The sequence below is a fragment of the Mugil cephalus genome, chromosome 8 (genome assembly GCF_022458985.1).
Source record: "Mugil cephalus isolate CIBA_MC_2020 chromosome 8, CIBA_Mcephalus_1.1, whole genome shotgun sequence".
Lineage (NCBI taxonomy): Eukaryota > Metazoa > Chordata > Actinopteri > Mugiliformes > Mugilidae > Mugil > Mugil cephalus.
Window position 1 is genome coordinate 10,498,633 of NC_061777.1, and position 21,038 is coordinate 10,519,670.

At 42.2% G+C, this 21,038-nt stretch overlaps 1 protein-coding gene across 2 annotated transcripts in view; it reads left to right on the top strand.

Moving 5' to 3' along the window:
• pde4d (phosphodiesterase 4D, cAMP-specific) overlaps positions 1–21,038 on the top strand; it is a 166,638-nt gene that overhangs the window by 5,257 nt on the left and 140,343 nt on the right. The window contains exon 1 of one of the 2 annotated variants that reach the window (XM_047592721.1): positions 2,429–2,594. The exons of the other annotated variant lie outside the window; for it this stretch is intronic. The gene's annotated coding sequence lies outside the window, so the exon portion shown is untranslated. Of the gene's footprint in view, positions 1–2,428; positions 2,595–21,038 lie in introns of those variants that run through there. 2 annotated transcript variants of the gene reach the window in all.

Consider the following 21,038-nt stretch of genomic DNA (forward strand, 5'->3'; position numbering starts at 1 on the left):
GGCAGGGAACAGCGGACAGCTATTTATGAAGACTGTTTTCCAATTTTTCTTGTCTTCAAGGAATTTCCAGTCTTGCACCCTTCAGGATTTAGAAGCCCAAACTATTGTCCTTTTGCACCAACAAATCGGCAGATGTAAATTTGAGTTAATTTCCTGCTGTCTATCCAGCGAATGGTGTTTTCATGCGGCCGTGCAAAAAAGGAAAAAGGAACTAAGTGAACACCGTTCACATCATGTTTGCATAATGCTTCCACTCCCGTGAGTTTGACGCAACTCGAGGCCAGGCAGCATTGTACAGTCGTCGTCTGCTCGCTTTGCTGATGCCTGCCTGGCTCTTCCCCGAGGGCTTGCTCACTCCACTGCCTGCACCCTTGTCGGCCTGTCTCCCTTCTCGCTTGTCTTCCTGTCTCAAAACTATATTTACCATTTAGATAGCTCGCACAGTTTCCCCTTAAAGGAACAGTTCAACATTTTTATGGCTGTTCACTTTCTTGCCAATGCTTCGATGAAAAGATGGATATTTCTCTGTTCAGTTTTAAACTGGAGCCTAATCTAAGCACAAAGAGTGGAAACTGAAGGGAAATGTTTTTTTTTATCCACAGGTTGACGAAATGCTTCTGCCAGCGTCTTTAAATACAACAGAGGCTGAACAGTAAGGTTTTAATCAGGTTTATGCATTGGTAAATCACTATTTCTGCCTATAAATAGCAAATAATTTTAGTAAAATCACCCCAAAGTAAATTTTCTTTTTCTTTAGAGACAGATTGTTTTTGATTTAGCTCTTGGCTATTGCTTAATGCTGACCATGTTTTACTTCTAACCAACACACGCTTCGAATAACAATAAAAAAAAACCTAAAACCTTAAATAAGAAATGAATAGAAAATAGAAATTAAGATTGTTGCAAGATTTATTCAAGTATATCCATCTTGGCAGAGATGGATGAGACAGGCTGAGTCTGATATCATCACTGTTATCTGCTGTGTGAAAAATGGCCGCCAGTTACAGCCGCTCATGTTCCCGGTAAATGTTTGGATGAGGAAAGAGGTACATTACCATTAATGTGAATTTATGTGAGCGAGTCTCTTCACTGGGAGAGCAACGGGAACGTTGCCTCAAAATGTGGACTCGCATAAGTATCGACAGCCATTATACTTAGATGTCCTCATGTGCCCATCCTTGTTATTGCAGATGTTGTTGACCAATTTTTATTATTATTTTTTTTTTTTGCGTAACAGCCTGAACATGGTTAGCGTGCTAATGCTGCTCTATGCGGGCAATTTGATGTTGTTTGTCTGGTTGAGAGCTCGAAGCTGAACATGTTCCAGTCATATGAGAAAGGGCCTGCAAGGTGCACACTTTGATTTAATTCATTCTGATGTCTGCCATACACAGCATTGTTGCATAGGTGCTGCTCTGCACTTTCATTTGTCCCTCAAGTCGCTCATGAATTGCAAATTAATTCATTGTGCCGCGTATGATTCACATTTTAAATGTAGTAGTGTCCACAATGTAGTAGTGTTATACTCGCGTAAGACAAGAAAAAAAATTAATTGCCTAAATAAATTCACCTCTTCACTGAGGTGAGAATCTCTCTTGACCAAACACCACGGCTCTAGTTCCCTGCAGGCCAGGACGAAAGGTTTTGCATGCACGCACGCCTCAGTGTTTTTATCGGTGATATCGGTGTTTGGAGGCTAAATAACTGTGACAGACCCCTTTGAGCATCATGCAAGTAGAACAGACATTCATAGGCTCGGCACCACAAGCTATGTCAATGTGTGTCATTAAGAACGTTTGCTATTCATGTCATTCAGGGCATGCTGTATTTCCTGTGTTCACTGAAACACGACAAAATCACATCATATCTGGGGACTGCAAGCGCATGTCTGGGTAAAATACGGTAAACTACAAATATGTAGTTTACCTACAGATATAAAAATATGTAGTTTACTGTGTAGTTTTAGTATGAAAATCCTAAAATGTTGGACAGTGAATGTACTGTAAAGATTCAGCGACCTTCCATTAACAGCCATAATAAGCCATAATAATGTGACAAATCACAACTTGAAAGGCATCTTGATGGAGTAACTCCTTGCCAGTAAATCTTCAGCAGATTAAACAACAGTTTCCTCTTCTCCCCCTGTCCTCTTGTACGTAGTACTTTCGTAAAGGAAATGTTTCCACAACCACTCTCTTCTCATTCCTTCATACTGTAAATACTACAGCTATTCCTCCCACTCCGTCATACTCCACAGCCGTGAGTTTGTCCACAACCATGAGAACTTTTAGGAGCAGCAGCAGGAGGAGGAGGGGTGGGAGGCTGGAGTGTGAGGGACACGGCATTGGCCAAGAGGCAGAAAGCACTCTGCCGTGATTGGGCGTGAGCCTCGGAGCTGGTGAACGGAGTTCCACCCCTTAATCCGGAGAGCATCAGTAAGCAGCAGAGCGGGACTTGCTGTGTCTGAGATGCACACCAGATACTTTAGTTTGTTTTGTTTTCTTTGACTGGGACTCTAATAGTGCTGACAGAAGAAAGTGTGCTGTAGCCAGAAGTGGATGAATAATCTCTTTCTGGACAGGACAGGATATAAAGTAAGTTCTAACATTGCCTTGTTTTATATTTAGGTACGTCTATATTTGTAATAGCGGTTGTACAGTATTACAGTATTTAGCATATAGTATTATTATAGTATTTTATTGCTGCAGAGTTACTGGTGCAGGAAAAAGTAACAACAGAGATACAGTAGTAAACAAACACAGAGTTACAGTACCGCCATCATAAACCCTTCACCGTGGTTTTTAGGCGCAAGTTGTGCGAATGCATTTGCAAGAGTGTGCGTGCAGTATGTGCTGGAGCGATTATGCATACATGCATGGGCATGCGTACTCTTAGGTGTGTACATGCCCTGGAGTGTATGTACCTTACAGTGTTGAAGGATGCACTGAAGGCAGCCTTGTTCTTTATGGGAGGGACGGGTGCAGTGCGACTCCACGGTGCCCAACCTCATCAGCAAACTTGTCACTGCAATGCCTCGCATTGACAGAGGAGCTCAAGGACTCCCCTCCTAAAATCTCCCGGTGTGACTTTCAGGCTGCGGGGTGGTGGTGGTGGCGGCGGCGGCTGCGGTGGTGTTAGTCGGCTATAAATAGACCCGCTCCGAAATTGTGCTGCAGTCACACATAAATTTAGAAGAACCAAGAAATGACAGTCATTGTTTGTGTACGAGTAAGGAGGAATCCTCTCACCATCTATATAGTGTCTTTCTGGCCAAAAAATATGACAACTATAACTTCCAGAGTATAAGCATCTATATTATAACAGCAACAGCCGTAATAAGAGGAGGGGAGCGAGAGAAGGGCAAACAGACACTACAGAAGTAGGCAGATGGTGTAGCATATGTCTCCGGTGTGTGTTTTGTCAGGATCTCCTGAATGTGTGTATGTAAGGCTGTGACAAGCGTCTGAGTTTTTCTTGCTCAACTGGCACACGTGGCAGCGAAATCCTGTCCACGGTTAAAAATTACCTCTGCTCATTTGATTTCCATAGATGTGCTTATCAAAGTCCCAGCCAAAGCAGGTCGCTATAGTGTGAAATTGTGTAAAGGACACCTTTTGCAAACGTGCGAGCCCGCGCAATGAGCGGGGCTTTGTCTTGTGTTGCACTCACTTCTATAATCACAGGAAATGTGAGTTTCAAAAGTTACATCATACTCACGCAACATTACCGTCTTATTAGATCCAGGAGGATTTCACGTTGAGCCAGCTGACCAGCTAGCAAACATGTGGATCTGTTTATGTTTCATATCCCAGCCCCCACCCCCACCCCAACTAAGAGGTGGAGACCATGACTCATGGTCACGATAACGGCATTGTTATGACATCATGACAGCTCATCAATCCACTTTTTATTTTCCTAGTTTGAGGCGATCTAAAGATAAAAAGTTAAAGGTCATGCATATGACAACAAGCAAGCTGCATTCTTCAGTCCTTTATAGTTTCTAGCTCACGTAATCAGCCTGAATATTCTAATATAAACCTGTCTATCAGCTAGAGCTCCATGATTGCAGTGTAGAACACAGGGAACCTTGTGCTGTATCTGACCTCTACTATGCAAATATGCTCTGCCAGACGTTCAGACAGCGCAGCGCTCCACATGGATGTATCGGTGAGATGTCAGCAGCACACTAAGCCCATTGTTTCACCTGTGCATCACTTGAGTGCTGCAAAAGGTACTGTAGCTGCAAGCTGAGACTCTGACCTGTAGTATGTGACTGGAGTGTTTCTGCTTTGTTCCTTCACTGTGCAGAGATCAGGCCAAGCCAGGTTAGGGTGAATAATGAAAAGCTGTGCTGACTCGACAGTGACTGCTTTTTTAAAAAAAAAAAAAAAACAGGCAGCATCAGAGAAAATGTTTGTGGAGCATATATGAAATACAAGATTTTTGAGCTCTTACTTTTATCCTTTGTTGTTACAGCATGTTGAGTTGAGACTCTTTTTTTTCTGAATGAGTGTTGCTGCTCGCCAGCTTGTGTGAATAGGAGTGCAGAGTAATGAGCTTGGCTCAATGTGTGTGTGTGTGTGTGTGTGTAGAGTACAGGGACAAGAAAACACCTGCACTGATGCTGATGTTTTTGTATCAGCCTCCTAAACGAGGAGCTCCGCAGCCGTTTGTGAATGTCTGCGTGCACTTTCAGTGCACGAGTCAGATGATGAATAAGACATTAAATTTAAATTGACATTATCAAGTGTGGAAGTCTGGAAGTGTTTATGAGACTTTGTTGTTTGCAAATAGCTTAAGTTATGTAGTGAACGATGAAGCTCAAAGCTTTCCAGAGTTGAAGGGTCAGGGGTCACGCACCAGTGGAGGACCGCAGTGTTTGGTGCCAGCGAAGTCAAATGTCACACGTTTCCCTGAGCCATTCCCTGCATTTTATGAGGGGGGAGTTAATGGAAAATTATATAATTTGCTTCCCAAAGCATATTCATTACTGTAATAAAGTCAGTGTTTGTTTTCCTCGGTTTTTCTGGCAAGGGAGATAATGCAAAAGTCCTCTAAAGCTCTTACAGAGGCTCTGCAATATTCATACATACACACTGACACACACAAACACATATAAGCAAACAATGCCAAAGGCATTTAAGTATCTTTTTATTGGAAACTCTGTTCCCATAACAAGGGCGCAGGGAATTTTTGGGGCTTTTAGAGGTCATTCTAGGACTGTCCAACTTAAGTAACTTTTATTGGGCTGGTTGATTGTAAACGTCAGGTCTGGTTCTCTCTTGTTATCCTTAAAAAAAAGTGTTTTTTTTTGCTTTTAAGTGAAAGAAAACAGATTCAGGAATAGTCTGTTGCTTAGGTAAAAGACGTTCCCTGCCTCCAGATGTTCGGCAATTTTGTTATGACTCGAGCACAGAATGTGCTGTTTGACATAAAACGTGTGACTTTTGAACCTTTAATGGAGTCATTTCCCACTCCACACCCTTAAAAGGCAGCACTATAGGCATGCCTTGAAACTGTCCCGTGAAACATAATGAGTTACACAGACGTAGCATGCAAAATAGCATGGAGGAAAAGATACAGGAAGATAAAATAGTCTCCCTCTCTGCTGCGCTCTGTCTCCGCAGTGGAGCCCAATAACACTGACCTTCAGCACAGCTGGCCGGTATCTACAGAACCACAACATAATGTCTTACTATCAAGTGACGTGGTTGTAGCGAGCAGCGGAGCGGATTTAGCCTTTAATTGATTACATGTATACAAACATGAGTGCGGACTGACGAAACCGATGACCATAGTGTCTGAAGGGAGGATATGTGCCTCTGCAGCAGCGTGTGCGTGTGACGACTTTGTTACATTAGGCAGGAAGAATGACCTCCAAGGGACACGAGAGAGAAACAGCTGGGCCCTGCACCTCATTTGTACTTCCTTTGCCTTTGTTTCTCTGGAAGTCCTGTCATTGTGTTTGTTAACCTTTTATTTGTTTATAAAGGGTAACAGTTGACACTGATTCATTCTAATGCATAATTAATGCTTTGGTGCTAAAACATCACAGAGACTCCTGTATTAACGCAGACCCCTTTGCAGACCCTGTTGCGTAGCTGGCGGTGGAAATTGGTTGAAATTTCGGCAAAAGTTTCATTCGCCATTGTTGAAAGTGAAGCAGGATGGAGAAACAAAAATTAACTCGACTGGCAAAAAAAAAAAAGAAAGAAAGCGCTGTCTAGTGTTCAGGTGGTGTTTTTACAGAGCGAGACAGATGGACGAGCACACGAGTATAAATGTCTCACACCGATCCGCAAGGTTCTTGTGTAGCCCTGCACAGTACTATAAATTGCGCATAAGGATTTGGCCTCTGTCTTGGCCTTAATTGTAGATGGAATGGATGGATGTCGGGTGGGATGGGGGCCTGATGATGTCTCAGGGGGGCGGTGGTATGCGCTGGTTTTTTGTTTTGGCCATCTCTTACGCAGCACATCCTGGTGCTTTGTTTAACATCAAGTACTTTATTTTTCTACGCTGCAGAAAACTTTCCGTAAACAACTGTTGACATTTACTGTGTTTGGACTGGGTTACAACAATGTTGCTCTTAAAAACACAGTCTGCAGAGAGAAGAGCAGAAAAGGTTTTGTGCTTCTGCAGACCGGAGCTAGGTTTTTTTGCCCTGAAACACAACTCCTTTATTTTCCCCACATTTGCTCACAATGTCACAAACACAGAGAGAGACTGTCCAAGATTAACAGTAAAATGAGTGCATTCAGCATTTAATGATTGCTCCAGTCTCACCACAGTGTCTGTAACATCTGGCTAGAGTTGCACTGTAACATATCAACTTGTCTCTTATGGAAAATTGATGGCATAGCTCGGAGTGGACGCAAACCACAGATTAATTGGACTTAAGTGCCTTTGACAGCCAGTGTTTGTACAAGGAAAGGATGAATAAACACCAAGGGTGGCACATGGATTATTTGACCTTTCTGTCCTGCAACAGAACCAAATAGGGTTTCCTTTAGCTTACACGTGGTAATTGCATTGAGCCTCCTTCCTCTACTGAATTATTTCTACTTTGGATTTTTTGCCAGTAAGGATCGCTTGCCAATTGGCTAGGGATTTCTACTGAAACAAGGGCCTTTGGTCGGATGTCCTATATTATTCATCAGGTCATGGCACTGATAAGAACCCTACTCGGTTAAGGACACCAATGAATGGAGTGAAACCAACAAGGTTACATTAATCCTGAATCCTTTTTATTTAATCTGCAGTACTTGAAACACAGTACACACTGAAATATATAGACAAGGGAAGATTTTCATTTATGCTCTTTGACGCTAATTACAACATTTCTGGAAGAATAATCCTGTCTACACTGTGCTCTATACTTTTGCTGCTCTGTGTTTGTTGGATTGTTACATAAAACATAACTAGCTTAGACAACATTTGCCCGCCCCATCCCTCGAGGATATCGCCCTACACTTTCCTGGAAGGCATTCAAGGTGTTTCACCTACCTGTTTCCATGGAAAGAGCTGAAATAGCTGTGTAAACATTAAAATAACAGACTTTCAGATAGAAATTTAAATCCGGCTTACGTTCTCATCGAGACACGCCCGGTCAGTCATGCCGTGGATGTCAGATTTTCATTGAAATGCGTTGGGAGAGACGATTTACGTTGTGAGGACTAGCTGAGCTCAGAAATCATTGAGAGGAAAAAAGGCACATGAAGAACGTTGATAAATTAAATCAGAGGACTTTGATCTGGGCTCAGTAAATTAATAAAATGAAATCCTTGATGTGCTGATTTGTGGTGACTGCTTTCAAGTTGTCGACATCCAACAAATACGTGGTTGCATTAGTATTAATGATAAATACATGTCTTGTATGGACTGAGATTTCACTATTGAGTTCAAGAACTTAAGGAAACTATAAAACAAACAGGAGCTTTTTTCCCCCTCAAGTTTTCATAGTCTGGAGTAGTTTCCTGTTGACTTGCTGCAGATTTGGGTCAGCAGGGAAGGTAATATTCTAAATTGGCTCCCTCCTAATTATTTTCCTCTTTCATTAGCACACAGCGTTGCGCTTTCTGCACTCCTCCTCCTTCACTCCTCTAATGTGACAAATGTTTTAAGATCCAAGCCAAAGGTCAGTGTGGCAACTCATTTTTCATTTCATATCATCATGGCATTCAGTGGGCAGAGCTTTTGATTTAAGCTTCTGATTAACTCATACATAAGCTTATACTATATTCATAAATATGCACATACAAATGCTGTTATATGTGGTGTTGTTTTCAATTATCCGTAGGTTAACACACTGGACGAACTGGAATCAGATCAGTCCATCTTAATTCACTTCAGACCCGTTCAGACTTTGCATTAAGATCCATGTGAACACCCCCAGGATGCACTGAGATTCACTGAGATCTGGAGGTGGTCTCGGTTGCATGTATCCACATCCCTTTGGTAGTGCAGTTCGCAGTTTGATATCTGTTAAAATATTTTGCTGTGCTCCAGATGATGTTGGGATTTATTTGCATATACAGCGCAAAACTGAGATCGGATCTGGAGATGCATGTTTAATGCCAGGTCTGAACACACGTACCAACAGCTCGTCACTTGTGATCTCATAGCCCAGATTGGATCTCAATGCAAGATATGAATGGGCCCTACATGTCTGGTCCTTTATTGGGTCATGGGTTTTTATTAGGTCAGCCTCCAGCTGATCCAAAATTCTGCAGCGAGAAAGGAGGGGAATTAGCAAGGCAGATCACATTTCTCTAATTTCAGCTTCTCTTCAGTCCTTGTAAATCAAAGAGTCCTTCTTTAAAGGCTTTTTTTTTAGAAAGAAGACCTTTAAAGGCCAAGTTCTTTCTTATCTTAAACACCCCATAGTACCATATTACCCAAATAAAATGATTCGCTCTCAAAGTGCAGGCTTGCTGGGAGGGAATGGGCCTTCAGCTATCAGGTTCCTCTCCAGTGGAACCAGCTCAGCGTTTGGATTTGAGAGGCAAAGACCTTCTCTGCTTTTAAGGTTAGGGTTAAAACGTTCCTTTATGATAAAGCTTATAGTTAAGTCTGGCTAAAGTGACCCTGTACCGTCTCTTAGTTATGATGCTGTAAGCCTAAGCTGCAGGGGTGACCGAGCACTTATCCTTTCTCCTCTCTCTCTATCCATGCATTCATGTATTGCTACTCTCTGGCATGTAATTAACTCTCTCTTTTTCTGTCTCGCCCTTCACCATTGTCCCCATCACCTTTCTGTGACTGCATTTATAAATCTATGGTCCAAGCCGTCAATCTGCCTAGTGTTCATTGCTTACAGTTATTTTAAACTAAATGTTATGCAGACTTTCTCAGATCTGCTTACCATAAAATGAATATATTCAAACCAACCAACTCATCTGTAATATACACTCACTTGCCACTTTATTAGGTACACCTGTTCAATTTCTTGTCAATACAAATAGCTAATCAGCCAATCACATGGCTGCAATTCAATGCATTTAGGCATGCAGAGGTGATCAAGACAACTTGCTGAAGTTCAAAGCGAGCATCAGAGTGGGGAAGAAAGGGGATTATGATGTCTGAACGCAGAACACATCGAACCTTGAAGAAGAGGGCTATAGCGGTAGAAGACCACACAGGGTGCCACTCCTGTCAGCTAAGAACAAAAAACTGGGACTACAGTAAACAACAGGCTCACCAACACTGGACAATATAAGATGTGAAAAAACGTTGCCTGGTCTGACGAGTCTGGATTTCAGCTGCGACATTTGGATGGCAGGGTCAGAATTTGGCGTAAACAACATGAAAGCATGGATCCATCCTGCCTTGTATCAACGGTTCAGGTTGTTGTTTGTGTAATGGTGTGGAGGATATTTTCTTGGCACACTTTGGGCCCCTTAGTACAAATTGAGCATGGTTTAAATGCCACAGCAACATGCCACACAACAATACCTGAGTATTGTTGCTGACCATGTCCATCCCTTTATGACCACAGTGGACCATCTTCTTACAGCTACGTCCAGGATAATGCACCATGTCACAAAGCTCATATCATTTCAACTGGTGATGCTATCATGTCAATTTGAACCAAAATCTCTGAGGAATGTTTCCAACACCTTGTAGAAAGTATGCCATGAAGAACTAAGGCATTTCTGAAGGCAAAAGGGAGTTCAGCCTTTTACTAGCAGGGTGTACCTAATAAAGTGCCCTGTGAATGTAATAACTGACATAGTTTTCTTCAGAGCTTATGTTAAATCTTTATGAGCATGCTGCATACCCACTAAGCATGTCTCAATTAATATCAGAATGCTGACTCTTTCTATTTCTTTCCATTATCAGTGTCTGTCGTGTATCATCTCCTCATGTTTGTATAATTTTTGACAAGACAAGTAGAAACTCAACTTCTCAATGTTTCCTCATGTAAACAACAAACATGCAAACATCTGCATGTGTCATCACATTCTTGTCTATCTCATAAACCCTTTAAAACTATCTATACACAGCATATGAAATGAAGCTACGCAAAACGTTCTGTTGTGATGTTTCCTAGTACCAAATACTTTTTGTTGTGAAATTCTATATATTGTTTTCTCACGACTCTCACTCTTTCTCTCTCACCATGGTGGGTGGAAGTGTATTTAGTGAAGTCTCAGGGTTTAATTCCATGTGACCATCTAGGGGCACTGGCTCTCAAGCCTCAGGCTTACCTAAATTAAATCATGTTACGTGTTGATGTGTAGCATAAAGATGGGTCGCAGTCTGCTCCGTCTAATAAATCAGTCATACAGTTGGTCACGCTTCACAGTCGCAGGACTCTAAACAGGGAGTTGTACCGAATATAATTTAATGGGTGCACCAGATGCAATATTCTACGGAATGAATATGTGAACTGTGAATGCACATGTGAATGGCGTGCTTCGCTGCATGCAGATATTAGTCTGGTGTGTCACAGAGTGATGATGTGTCACTGAACTTAGTCAAGTGCATTACATCATTGGCTTGTCGAGTGATAAAGGTTGTCTTTACATTACATGCACTGTTTCCAATGCTCAACACTGACCGTCATTCTCCGACCTAATTAATGAGAAACGAGCTCTCTTAATGAACAAGTTGCACAAGCGTATCTGCTGGAAAGTGGTTTCATAGCGGTCCGTTATTACATACTTGCCAGCCTTTCTCTGTGGGTTTTGTTGCTGCTGCTGCAAATCTGGTCATCGGTGAGGTTCACTGGATAAATCAGCCCTGCTCTGTAGCTCTGTATGTCTGCCACTGGAAATGTTTTTATAAAAATAAGATTACAGATTTGTAATCAGCTTTCTGGCTCTCCCCATATAATCCGAGTCCAAAGTAAGCCTCGGAGGGTGGGTCTTCTTTACATAACATGACAAGAAATCAGATATGACAAATCACCTCAGAGCAGCAGGATTGTTGGCGGTGCTCTCCTCACCTGATTGGTTTGTTTGCTTTACTCACGTTAGTGCAGTGTAACCTTCTCATCACTTGCCCAGGGGAGGGAGCCCCTCCGTCGGAAAGAAAAACTTCACGACACAAACAGTCATTTCTGTGAACGTAACGTGTCAGGGAAGCCCAGATGGTTATAATCACGCGTTTGTCTGAGAATACAATTGCATGTAGTGAAAGTTGTGTAGGATTTTCTCATGATTAGAGGGAAATGGTTATATAGCTGTGTGGTTTCGTGATCAGTGCTAGAGGGCAGGTTTTGGATGCAGCATTGTTATTGTGTGAGGGTTGGTGCGCAACAACACCGTAAACACACCTGCAGTCAAATCATTTTGAACAGCAAACCAATGACAAAAAATTATAAAAACCTAGATGAAACATAGAAAACTGTAAGTATGGACAAGCAGATTAGTGGAATACGTTACTGGCTGATAAGCAAGAAAATGACCAGCCTAGTTATGTGTTCATGAGAGCAATGCTTGTAGATGAAAGACACCAGGGTCCCTAACTTGTTGATCATTCACACAAATGGATATACCTTCTCCTTTTTACATTTTTGCATTTGTGGTCACAGTATTTTTGGTATCCTTATCAGCTACAACAAGCAGATCATCAGCGGATATTAAAATTCCATGACGGTGCATCTCGTGTCCCTCATGTACCCAGGAAATAAGTCGGTATGCTTTGGACTATATTCCAATAACAAGTGTACAGCATGTGAAGAAACCCTCTGGTGTTTTGACTTGTGTATTTCATTGGGGTTTATATTAATAAAGGGAGAATGAAAAGCAAGAAAAAAAAGTTAAATAAAAAGCTTAGAGATGCGTTCTTTTACCGTAGCCACTTGAAATGTCTGCTGTGATAAAAAGTCTATATTCAGAGTAGTCAGGATCCATCTCTGAGGGATGACTGTAATAATATGATGTAGGTTTAAAATAAAAAATCTAGTTGAATGGATGGTTCCAGCAGGTTTCTCGCATTTAAAGGCAGATACAATTGTTGGTGCCCTGCAGTGTTGTGTGCATTGAAATGGAAAAAATCCTGCCTGTTAAAATATCGTGGGAGAGAAAAGGTGTAACACAGACGATCACAGGAGCTGAAGCCATTGTGCCACGGGGGAAAATAAATCATGTCATGCCTTGGGTGAAAATGTCTTAATGTGCTTTGACACAGCATCATATTTATTTATTTATGTTTTATTCCTGTGTACGTGCTTATATATGTGTATATTAAACCTGAAGGTAGAACTGGGTATTGTGAGCTTTGTGTTAAGTGCTGAAAAATGGCAACTACATTGGTGTGGATTATTACACGGCTAGACGGCTGAATCATTAAGAGTAAGTTCAGTAACTTCACTGAAAGTTTCACAATAAGATTATTAAATTCGTCGTTCGTATGTTTACCCAGGCCCATAAAGGATTAGCGGAGAACACACCATTGATTGCAGCCATTCATTAAATGTGGAGAAACTGCTAGGACTGAGTTCATGACCTCATCGTTAAGCTGCGTTCACTCATCAGTGAGAAGATTGAGTCATATCTGATGGGAGAGATGCATGAGTGGTTCAGTCCGCCGCTGTGTGCCTGCTGTTTTCTGCTGGGCTGCATGGACAGGAGTGACTCATCACCAGCTCTGTCTTGGCCTCATTGCTGCCATTAGGCTGTAGCCCCATGAATATGGGAGATATAGGATAGTAGATAATGTCGTTTGTAAATAAACATGTTGCAATTCAGGATTTAAAAAAATAAAAAATTAAAAAAAAGGCAAAAATATTTAAAATTATGCAATTTTGTGTCAGATTCAGTAAAACTGTAAATGCTAGATGTTTAGTGTGATTACACCTGCTTTGTAAACTATTTAAACAATACATTTGTATATTTACCATAGATTTGTTTTTTTAGATAAACATTTTTTTTTTCTGCAGCATATATTCAGACAGCAGACAACAGAAAGGGTATCAAGAGTAAGAACTTGTTGAGAGACATCCAGGCAATTACAGCTCTCTGGGATCCTCTGGTGGTTGATTAAAGCAAAGCAGAACCCAGACTTAATGCATATACAGTACACATTCAATTTAACTGCCGAAATTGCTGAAAGGTTATTTTTTTTTTCCCGAATGTTGTGTTGCTTGATGTTGAGTTGCATTCTGCTGTGCACAATGCACCAAAACCAGCAGCTGAGGACACTGCACACTTACTCTGCATTTCTACAGTTCATCCATTGGATGCTGATTCTATCTATGCCCTTTACCCATTATTAGTCTTCCGTGTGTCATGCATTATCTAGTATCATGTTTTAAATGATGTTTAAATGAAACATGCATGCTTTATCCAGATACATGCATTCATCTACAACAATCAGGCATAACATTATGACCACTGACAGGTTAATAACATTGACCATCTTCTGGAAATTCACTGTCCGGCTGGGAAGCTTTTGGACGTGGCATTCATGTGGATCTTACTTAGACATGTAGCACCCACCTAGACCAGGCCATGCACCTCCACCCCATAGTGGTGATGCTCCTTGATGGCTGCAGCATCAACACAAAGGAGGCCAGGTCTACAGCCCCCAAATTCACTAGATCCCAAACTGATCAAGACCGTAAGGAGGCCATTTGTCCATTCTCTGATGCGTCAGAACCGTTTTGTACAAATGGATGTCTACAGAATATTAGGAAGGTGGTCATAATGTTATGCCTGATCAGAGTACTTTCCTCTGACTTCATGTCCTCCCTTCATTTCTGTACCACCTCCCTCTTTTGTTTCTGTCTCTCTCTCTACCCCGCTGGCCTCAAACAGATGGGTCCCCACATATAGAGCTTGGTTCTGCTTAAGTGTTTTTTCCCTCCTTTCAAAGGAGACTTTTTTTTCTTGCCACCATCGCTTTAGTGCTTGCATTCCAGACTCTGTAAAGCATCTTCAGACAATTTGGATTGTTACCGACGCTATGTTAATAAAATTAAATTGGGCTGTAGCTCCTACTGTCTGTGACACAGTCAAGTGATTCACCGCAGGCTTTTTGTGAACCCTTTGTTTGGTTTAACTGGTCCCCAATGAGCTATAAACTGGCACTGTCAAAGGCTTCCTTAATTATCAGTCTGCAGTAAGTAGAGAGAAGTAATATGGAATACAGTCTCAGAGGCCACAGACTACTGTCTCTTTACTCCAGTGAGCCTCTGAATTGGAATTTAGAGCTCGGAAGAAAAGATTATTATTAGGAATGTATTTCTACCTAGACTGCAGCTTATGACCAAGACTACTGACGTTACATTTGAATCAAAAAATGGTTTTGTTTAATCAGCCAATTATACTGTCAGATTGTCAGACTGTTTTGGTCTAATATTAAATCACTGTGACAGTATGTTGGCCTGATGCTGACCCTGTATTACAGCAGTGTCATTGTGCTCTCCTTACTATGACAGGTCAAAGTATATGCTGTGAAAAAGATCTCATGGTTACTGGGACGAGCTGATGTCTGAGCGGTTAGGGTGCACACCGCATGGAAAATGCAAGAAGCAGGCCTCCGTTTTATTTTCTGTCTGCGTGTTATCACCGCTCTCTTGCCCCTTGTTGCATGTTTACTGTCAGTTTTTCCCTGCAGCTACCTAACAAAAGCGAAACAAACAAAAAGAAAAAAAACATAAAAATGTCCATATTCAGTGGATAAGGACGGTTCTTGACAAGTAACACTTATGTTGAGCAACTCCTTGGGAAACTGTGAATTTAGCTGCTAAACTTCACCTCAGTTTGAACCACATAATTCAGTCTGTAAGCTTTGTGGGACTGTTGCTGATGTGTTGAGTGGACTAAGCATTAAATGATTGTAAAATTAAAATAGGTCAGCTGTGACAACATCGGCTGATCTGGGCCTTTCTGTGTGGAGTTTGCATGTCCTCCCCCCACCCCACCATCCACAGACGTGCTCGTTAGGTTAATGGGGGATTCTAAATTGGCCGTAAGTGTGAATGGTTGTCTGCCTCTGTGTTAGCCCTGCAACAGACTGACAACCTGTCCAGGGTGTCCAGGGTGTACCTAGGCTCTAGCACCCCTGCGACTCTGCAGAGGACAAGCAGTTACAGAAAGTGAATGAAGGAATGTGACAACTGCAAAATCTTTGCTCAGAGGCTTGTATAATTTATATATAAGTCATGTACACAACACTTCACAAGGGTCCTCAAGCTGGTTTACTAGAAAGAGGGAGGTTTGAATGACATCAACAACAATAAATAAATAAAAATCAAGGAATTAGACTCCCAAATGTTATCCTCAATGTTCCCAGTAGACGTTAAGACTGGTTGCCCAGACACTTAATTCTTCTCCGTACTGGATCTCATTAGACTTTCCAAATCTCCACTCTGTGCCACGTCCTATGCTGGTTCTTGCAGGACATTTAGTATTTCCCATGACAACTTAGCTGAAGTTAAATGTGAAATGACTGCGGGGTAATGACTTTTTATTCAGAGGGATTTACTTAGAAGGTAAGCGTTTTATTAACTGTCATAATTAATTCTCGGGCTGGTCAGCGGCAAGTAATATAGAAAAGCTTGAGGGACTTCACAACTGTCACATGGAAATGTATTATTCTTCATTTTTATATAACTCCCACATTTTAATGCCACTAAAAAAAAGATCTTTAGCACTAAGGTGACGTTCAGGGGCTCCTATGATTCCTTATGGCAACGTCTTCGTCTATTTTCTTCTTTTTTTTTTTAAACTTTTGGTGAATATGACAGAAGTAAACCCATCCTCAAATGACGAGTGATCCAATAAACTGTTTGAAGGACCCAGTCGTCAGTGCACGGTTAGTTAACAAACCGTTTTTTTTTTTTAAATTACTCCCACATCTGATGACCCCAATCTCGCAACACAAAAAGAAAGCAATAAAATGAGTCACGGGCGTCTCTGCCAGACAGCAGGCGGAATATAAGACAATTGTTTTCAAGGAGGTTGAGGTGCGAGTGCTAATTTACATTTCAAGCAAATGTTATTGTATTTTCATCCCAGGTCCGCTCGCTCTGAAATTGTTTCGAGCCGCCTCAAAGAGATCATGACTGTCAGCAAAATGCGACGGGAGTGAATGAAAAGAGAACTGGGCTGCTTTCACGGCCGTGGCTTTATTGCAACCGCTTTCTATTTGTCCGTACTCGTGAGTGGGTTCCAGCTCCTGCAGGCGTTGCATAAGATCAAGTGCATATCTTTGAAGTATCGAATAAGGACCGTCATAATACCTCCTGAAATGGAGAGTGTGAGCAGAGTGACAGCGCACATCTATCACATGCGGGTTGTGTTTCAAAGGCACCTGTGTGCGAGTGTATGTTGCCTTTGAGTTATAGTGCATCAGTGTGTGTGGGTGACTGTATTACAGGAGGTGACAGCCCTCGAGTGGTTTGATGCGGAGCTGATGTATGTGATGAATGACTTGCCGTGGCAGATAACGGTTGCCCACAGTGTGAAGGACAGGACGAGGTCATTCGAAACAAAGATCAGCTGCTGATGCTCTGGTAGAAAGCAGTTCATCTGTCTTATTTGCATGCTGAGGAATCGTAGCACCACTTGGAGGAGCCACTGCTTTGCCTCTGCTCACGCTTTCAGTCAGCTTCAGTGGGTGGGGTGAGACCGCTGCTTCCTGCACAGTGATGATAAACCCAGACCTCTTTTCTATTCATTTATTCCCATATTCTGTTAAAATTGGTTCGACGGCGCTCTTAAAGCTGCAGTCAGTGCCCAAAATACAATTACTGAATCAACGGGATGATGATTTGTGTTGCAATGTTTAGGTAAGTGAAAAAAAAACCCTCTGTGAAGTGGAAAAATCTACTTAAGTCTGAGATGGCTGAGAAATGAGCCTGGTAATTGGATGGCACACGCGGAGCTTTTAGTGTGCGTCAAACAAGTGTCTCTGCCTATTTACTCCGAACACACCGTGATGTAACATATGATGGCTGGTAATTTATTTTAATTTGAAGAATCTGAGATGCGGCTTTGCGACAGCCTTTGACTTGTTGCATTTGTGGTCACAATACTTTTTGAGCTTTTGATTTGTTCGCGATTGCACCATTTTCACCATTTACCATCGAAGCTCGAGTATTAAGACCCTGGATCTTCCACTGGCTTTCCTTCAGAATATTAGCTTGGCAAATTGAACAAAAAGCCCACTTGATTGATATGGACCGGGCAGATCTGCCTACGGAGGGAATAAAAAGTTGCTGCCTATTTCAGCAAAGCCGCAGCGGCTGCTCATCTCAGCTGATTGAATGGCCACAATAAAAGGCTGAGATACTTTTGAGCCATTATTCAATAAGCAGCTGTGGGTCCTCAACAAGGAGAAAGAGACGTTTCGCGCAGCAGCTTGGAGCACATTAGACAGCCGTGACCTTCTACCGCTGGGCGACTAGGAGCCATAGCTCAGCTTATTTTCTTGCTCCCTCGCCTAATGTGATCATGCCGGATAAACTCTCATCGCTCTCTGAAAGTTGGCAGGAAGTTAATTGAAAAAGCCATCAGAGGATGTATCACAGGGGCACGGGAGGGGAAAATATTATAGCTTTCACAGAGGGCAGTTTTCATATCTGGATCTCAGGTGGGGGGCGATGTTTAGGTCTAAATCCTGCCTCGTGTAATTTATGATTAAGCCCAGACGGAAATCAGCCCCCTGTTGTCGCACTGTAGCCACACGCTCTGCTAGACTGGTCCATCGCACACGCTGAGACAAACAAACAAAGGACTTCTTGTCTTGAAAGCAACAACAAAATCTGTTTTAACGCCCACGCGCTGCCGTCGCCGTTTGGCAGGTTCTTGGAAGCATCAGTAAGTAAGTAAATTGTCAGTGAGGTGTTGCTCTCGCTGAAAGAAGCGAGTCACGTGACCGGCTATTCAGCCTGTAATTGGGTTTGTGTCAGAGAAGGTGTGCACATGCATGAACAATCTTCAGATCACCGCGGCGCCAATGAGTATGTGTAACAAGGTGAATAATGAAACCTGGCTGAGATGAGGAGTGTGAGGTTTTTTATCAGTCTATGTCTCCATTTTGTTCATGAGCCGTGTCTCCTGTTGATTTCGATTTTTAGCCTCTTGTTTTCGAGGCTGAAAGGCTTCACGTCATTTCACATCAGATTTAGGCTCTAGGATTACACCAAAGAGGCTGAACTGTTACTGTATTAATTTTAACAGCTTCTTCTCATTAATCCCTGCCACGGTAGACCGTTTCAGCTACGGGGAATAATTAGCAAAGTTGGCCAAGACCCCAACTCTTTCTAAAATTCTTTAAAACTGTGTCACTGTCTGATATCTCAGGACCTTGAGTCAGTGCAGAGTGCTACACGCAACCAGAGAAAAAAAGCACTGAATGACAAATAGCTGTTCACGGTTTCCAAACTGCAGTCTAGACAAATTCAAAATAATTGACTGTACTTCTCAGTCAGGCACCACTACACGAGAATGTGAAGTGTGTAAGATGTGTGTCAAGCACAACATAGCTGGGAAGGTTTTTGCAGACAGCGTGATTATCAGAACTTGTTTTTTTTTTTTTTTTAGAAAATGAATGACCGCAGAAGGATTGTAGAGTTTGACATGCCGAGTAATGTTAAGTGTGAAACATTACATGTCTTCCATTGCTTTTATCATCAACACCAGTGATTGCATAGACAAAATGGAAATGATAAAATAAAAAACAGAGTTTGTGAAAAATGTGATTCATCTGCTCATGATTCCAGACCATGCAGCTGTGGTTAACACGGTGAGCTGTTAAACAAAACAGCCGAATGTTCATAGGTCAAGGCTGAAGTTTTGCCCTGAGGTTATCTTATTCCGTGTCCATGTTTATCTGCCCAGTGTGACTAACGTTTGAATATCAGTAGATTTTATTTTATTTTATTTTTTTTTTTGTGAAGATTTCACTGCCATGATTATTTATCACAGCTCTCAGACAGAACGATGCTGTGCTCAACGAGGCTAAATGTATAAATTATTTAGTAATTGTTGAAAGTACCTCAGGCATGCAAAAACTCATTATTGATTACCAATAAAACTACCAATGTGTATACACTGATCAGGCACGACATTGTGACCACATGCAATGTGCCTCCAAAATAGCTGTGACTCATCAGAGACTGGACATGGGCCTCCTGAGGTTGTCCTGTGGTGTGTGGCAACAAGATGTTGTTAGTGGGAGCCTTTGGGTCCTGTGAGTTGAGGGGAGGGGCCTGTGTAGATCAGGCTTGTTCCAGTGCATCCCACAGGAAGTATCTGTACTTCAGTGTGGGATCTAGTGAATTCCCTAATCCCTTAATCCTTGCACATTCCTCTTCTGTACCTGTTCTACATTAAGCTAAACCCAAAACAAAGAAGGAGTGGCACATTTTTGGGAAAGAATCATCCGCAGGGCTGCTCTGGAGTTTGAGGATGGAATGTCTGGTATCCTTATCCTGTTTGTCCAATAGCTGCAACCAAACGGACAAAGTGTTGGCTAACAATCATAGAAGAAGGAAGGCGTTACCTTAGGCTCTTTATTTTAGGCATAAGACCTGAATAGTTTTTTAAATTCTTTTTTCCTCTCCTCTCCTCTCCTCTCCTCTCCTCTCCTCTCCTCTCCTCTCCTCTCCTCTCCTCTCCTCTCCTCTCCTCTCCTCTCCTCTCCTCACAACTCAATCGATGTAGACTGTCCATCCAGCTCTCACTGTTTTTCTGTCTGTAATTAACTGGCCACCTTGCCACTCTGCATGCACTTAGAAGAGATGGGCCTGGGCTAAAGAGTGATGGATAACGTGTGACCCGTTTAGCTGATCACTAATTCAGACTACGCCCAGTGTTGTTTACGAGTCCTAATAGCTGATGTTGTTTGTGGGCTCACAGACCATGGAAACGAAGGATTATAAGTGGAAGTGACACGCGGGTATATGTGCCACTTTGCATGGAACAGGCTGAAAATAATTCATTGTTTGCCTGAATAACTAATCACGAAAGATGCAGAAAAAAGCTCGATGTAAATATAGACAAGACAGGGGTAGTTGTTCCAAAAAAGGAAATCCTCGGTTGTCTCCTTGGTCTCTTGATGCTTCTTGCAGGTTGATAACTCAGACTGTATATAAAGGCAGGCTGACGAAGAGGTGGCAGAAATGCAAAAATTCAAATGAAGCAGAACTGCATGTGCACCGATCAGACCCCAGCACAACTGGATTATTTATTTCTTTGAAGTTCTACAAGATTTTCTGCATGTGTCAAGAGAATTCACACTCTGAACCCTGTGAACGTTTTTGGACATCCATTACGGCAGCAATTGGTCTTGGGCAAGTGCGCGTGCATGCATGCGCGAGAGAAGGAAGGAGAAAGGGCATAAAGAAAAAGAGGCAGGTGTAGGCTCTGGGTTATTAGGCCAGGTAAACAGAATAAGGTTGTGTAACTGGCTGATAATTCACTGACCTTTACCTTTTACACTCTAATGCATTCTAATAGGCCACCAGATCACAGCATGTCTCCTTCCCCATCCCAGCACACACACACACACACACACGTATGTGTTATGTTCCCATTCACCACACACATGCATACACTTCTAGTACCTGGTTGTCTGGAAGA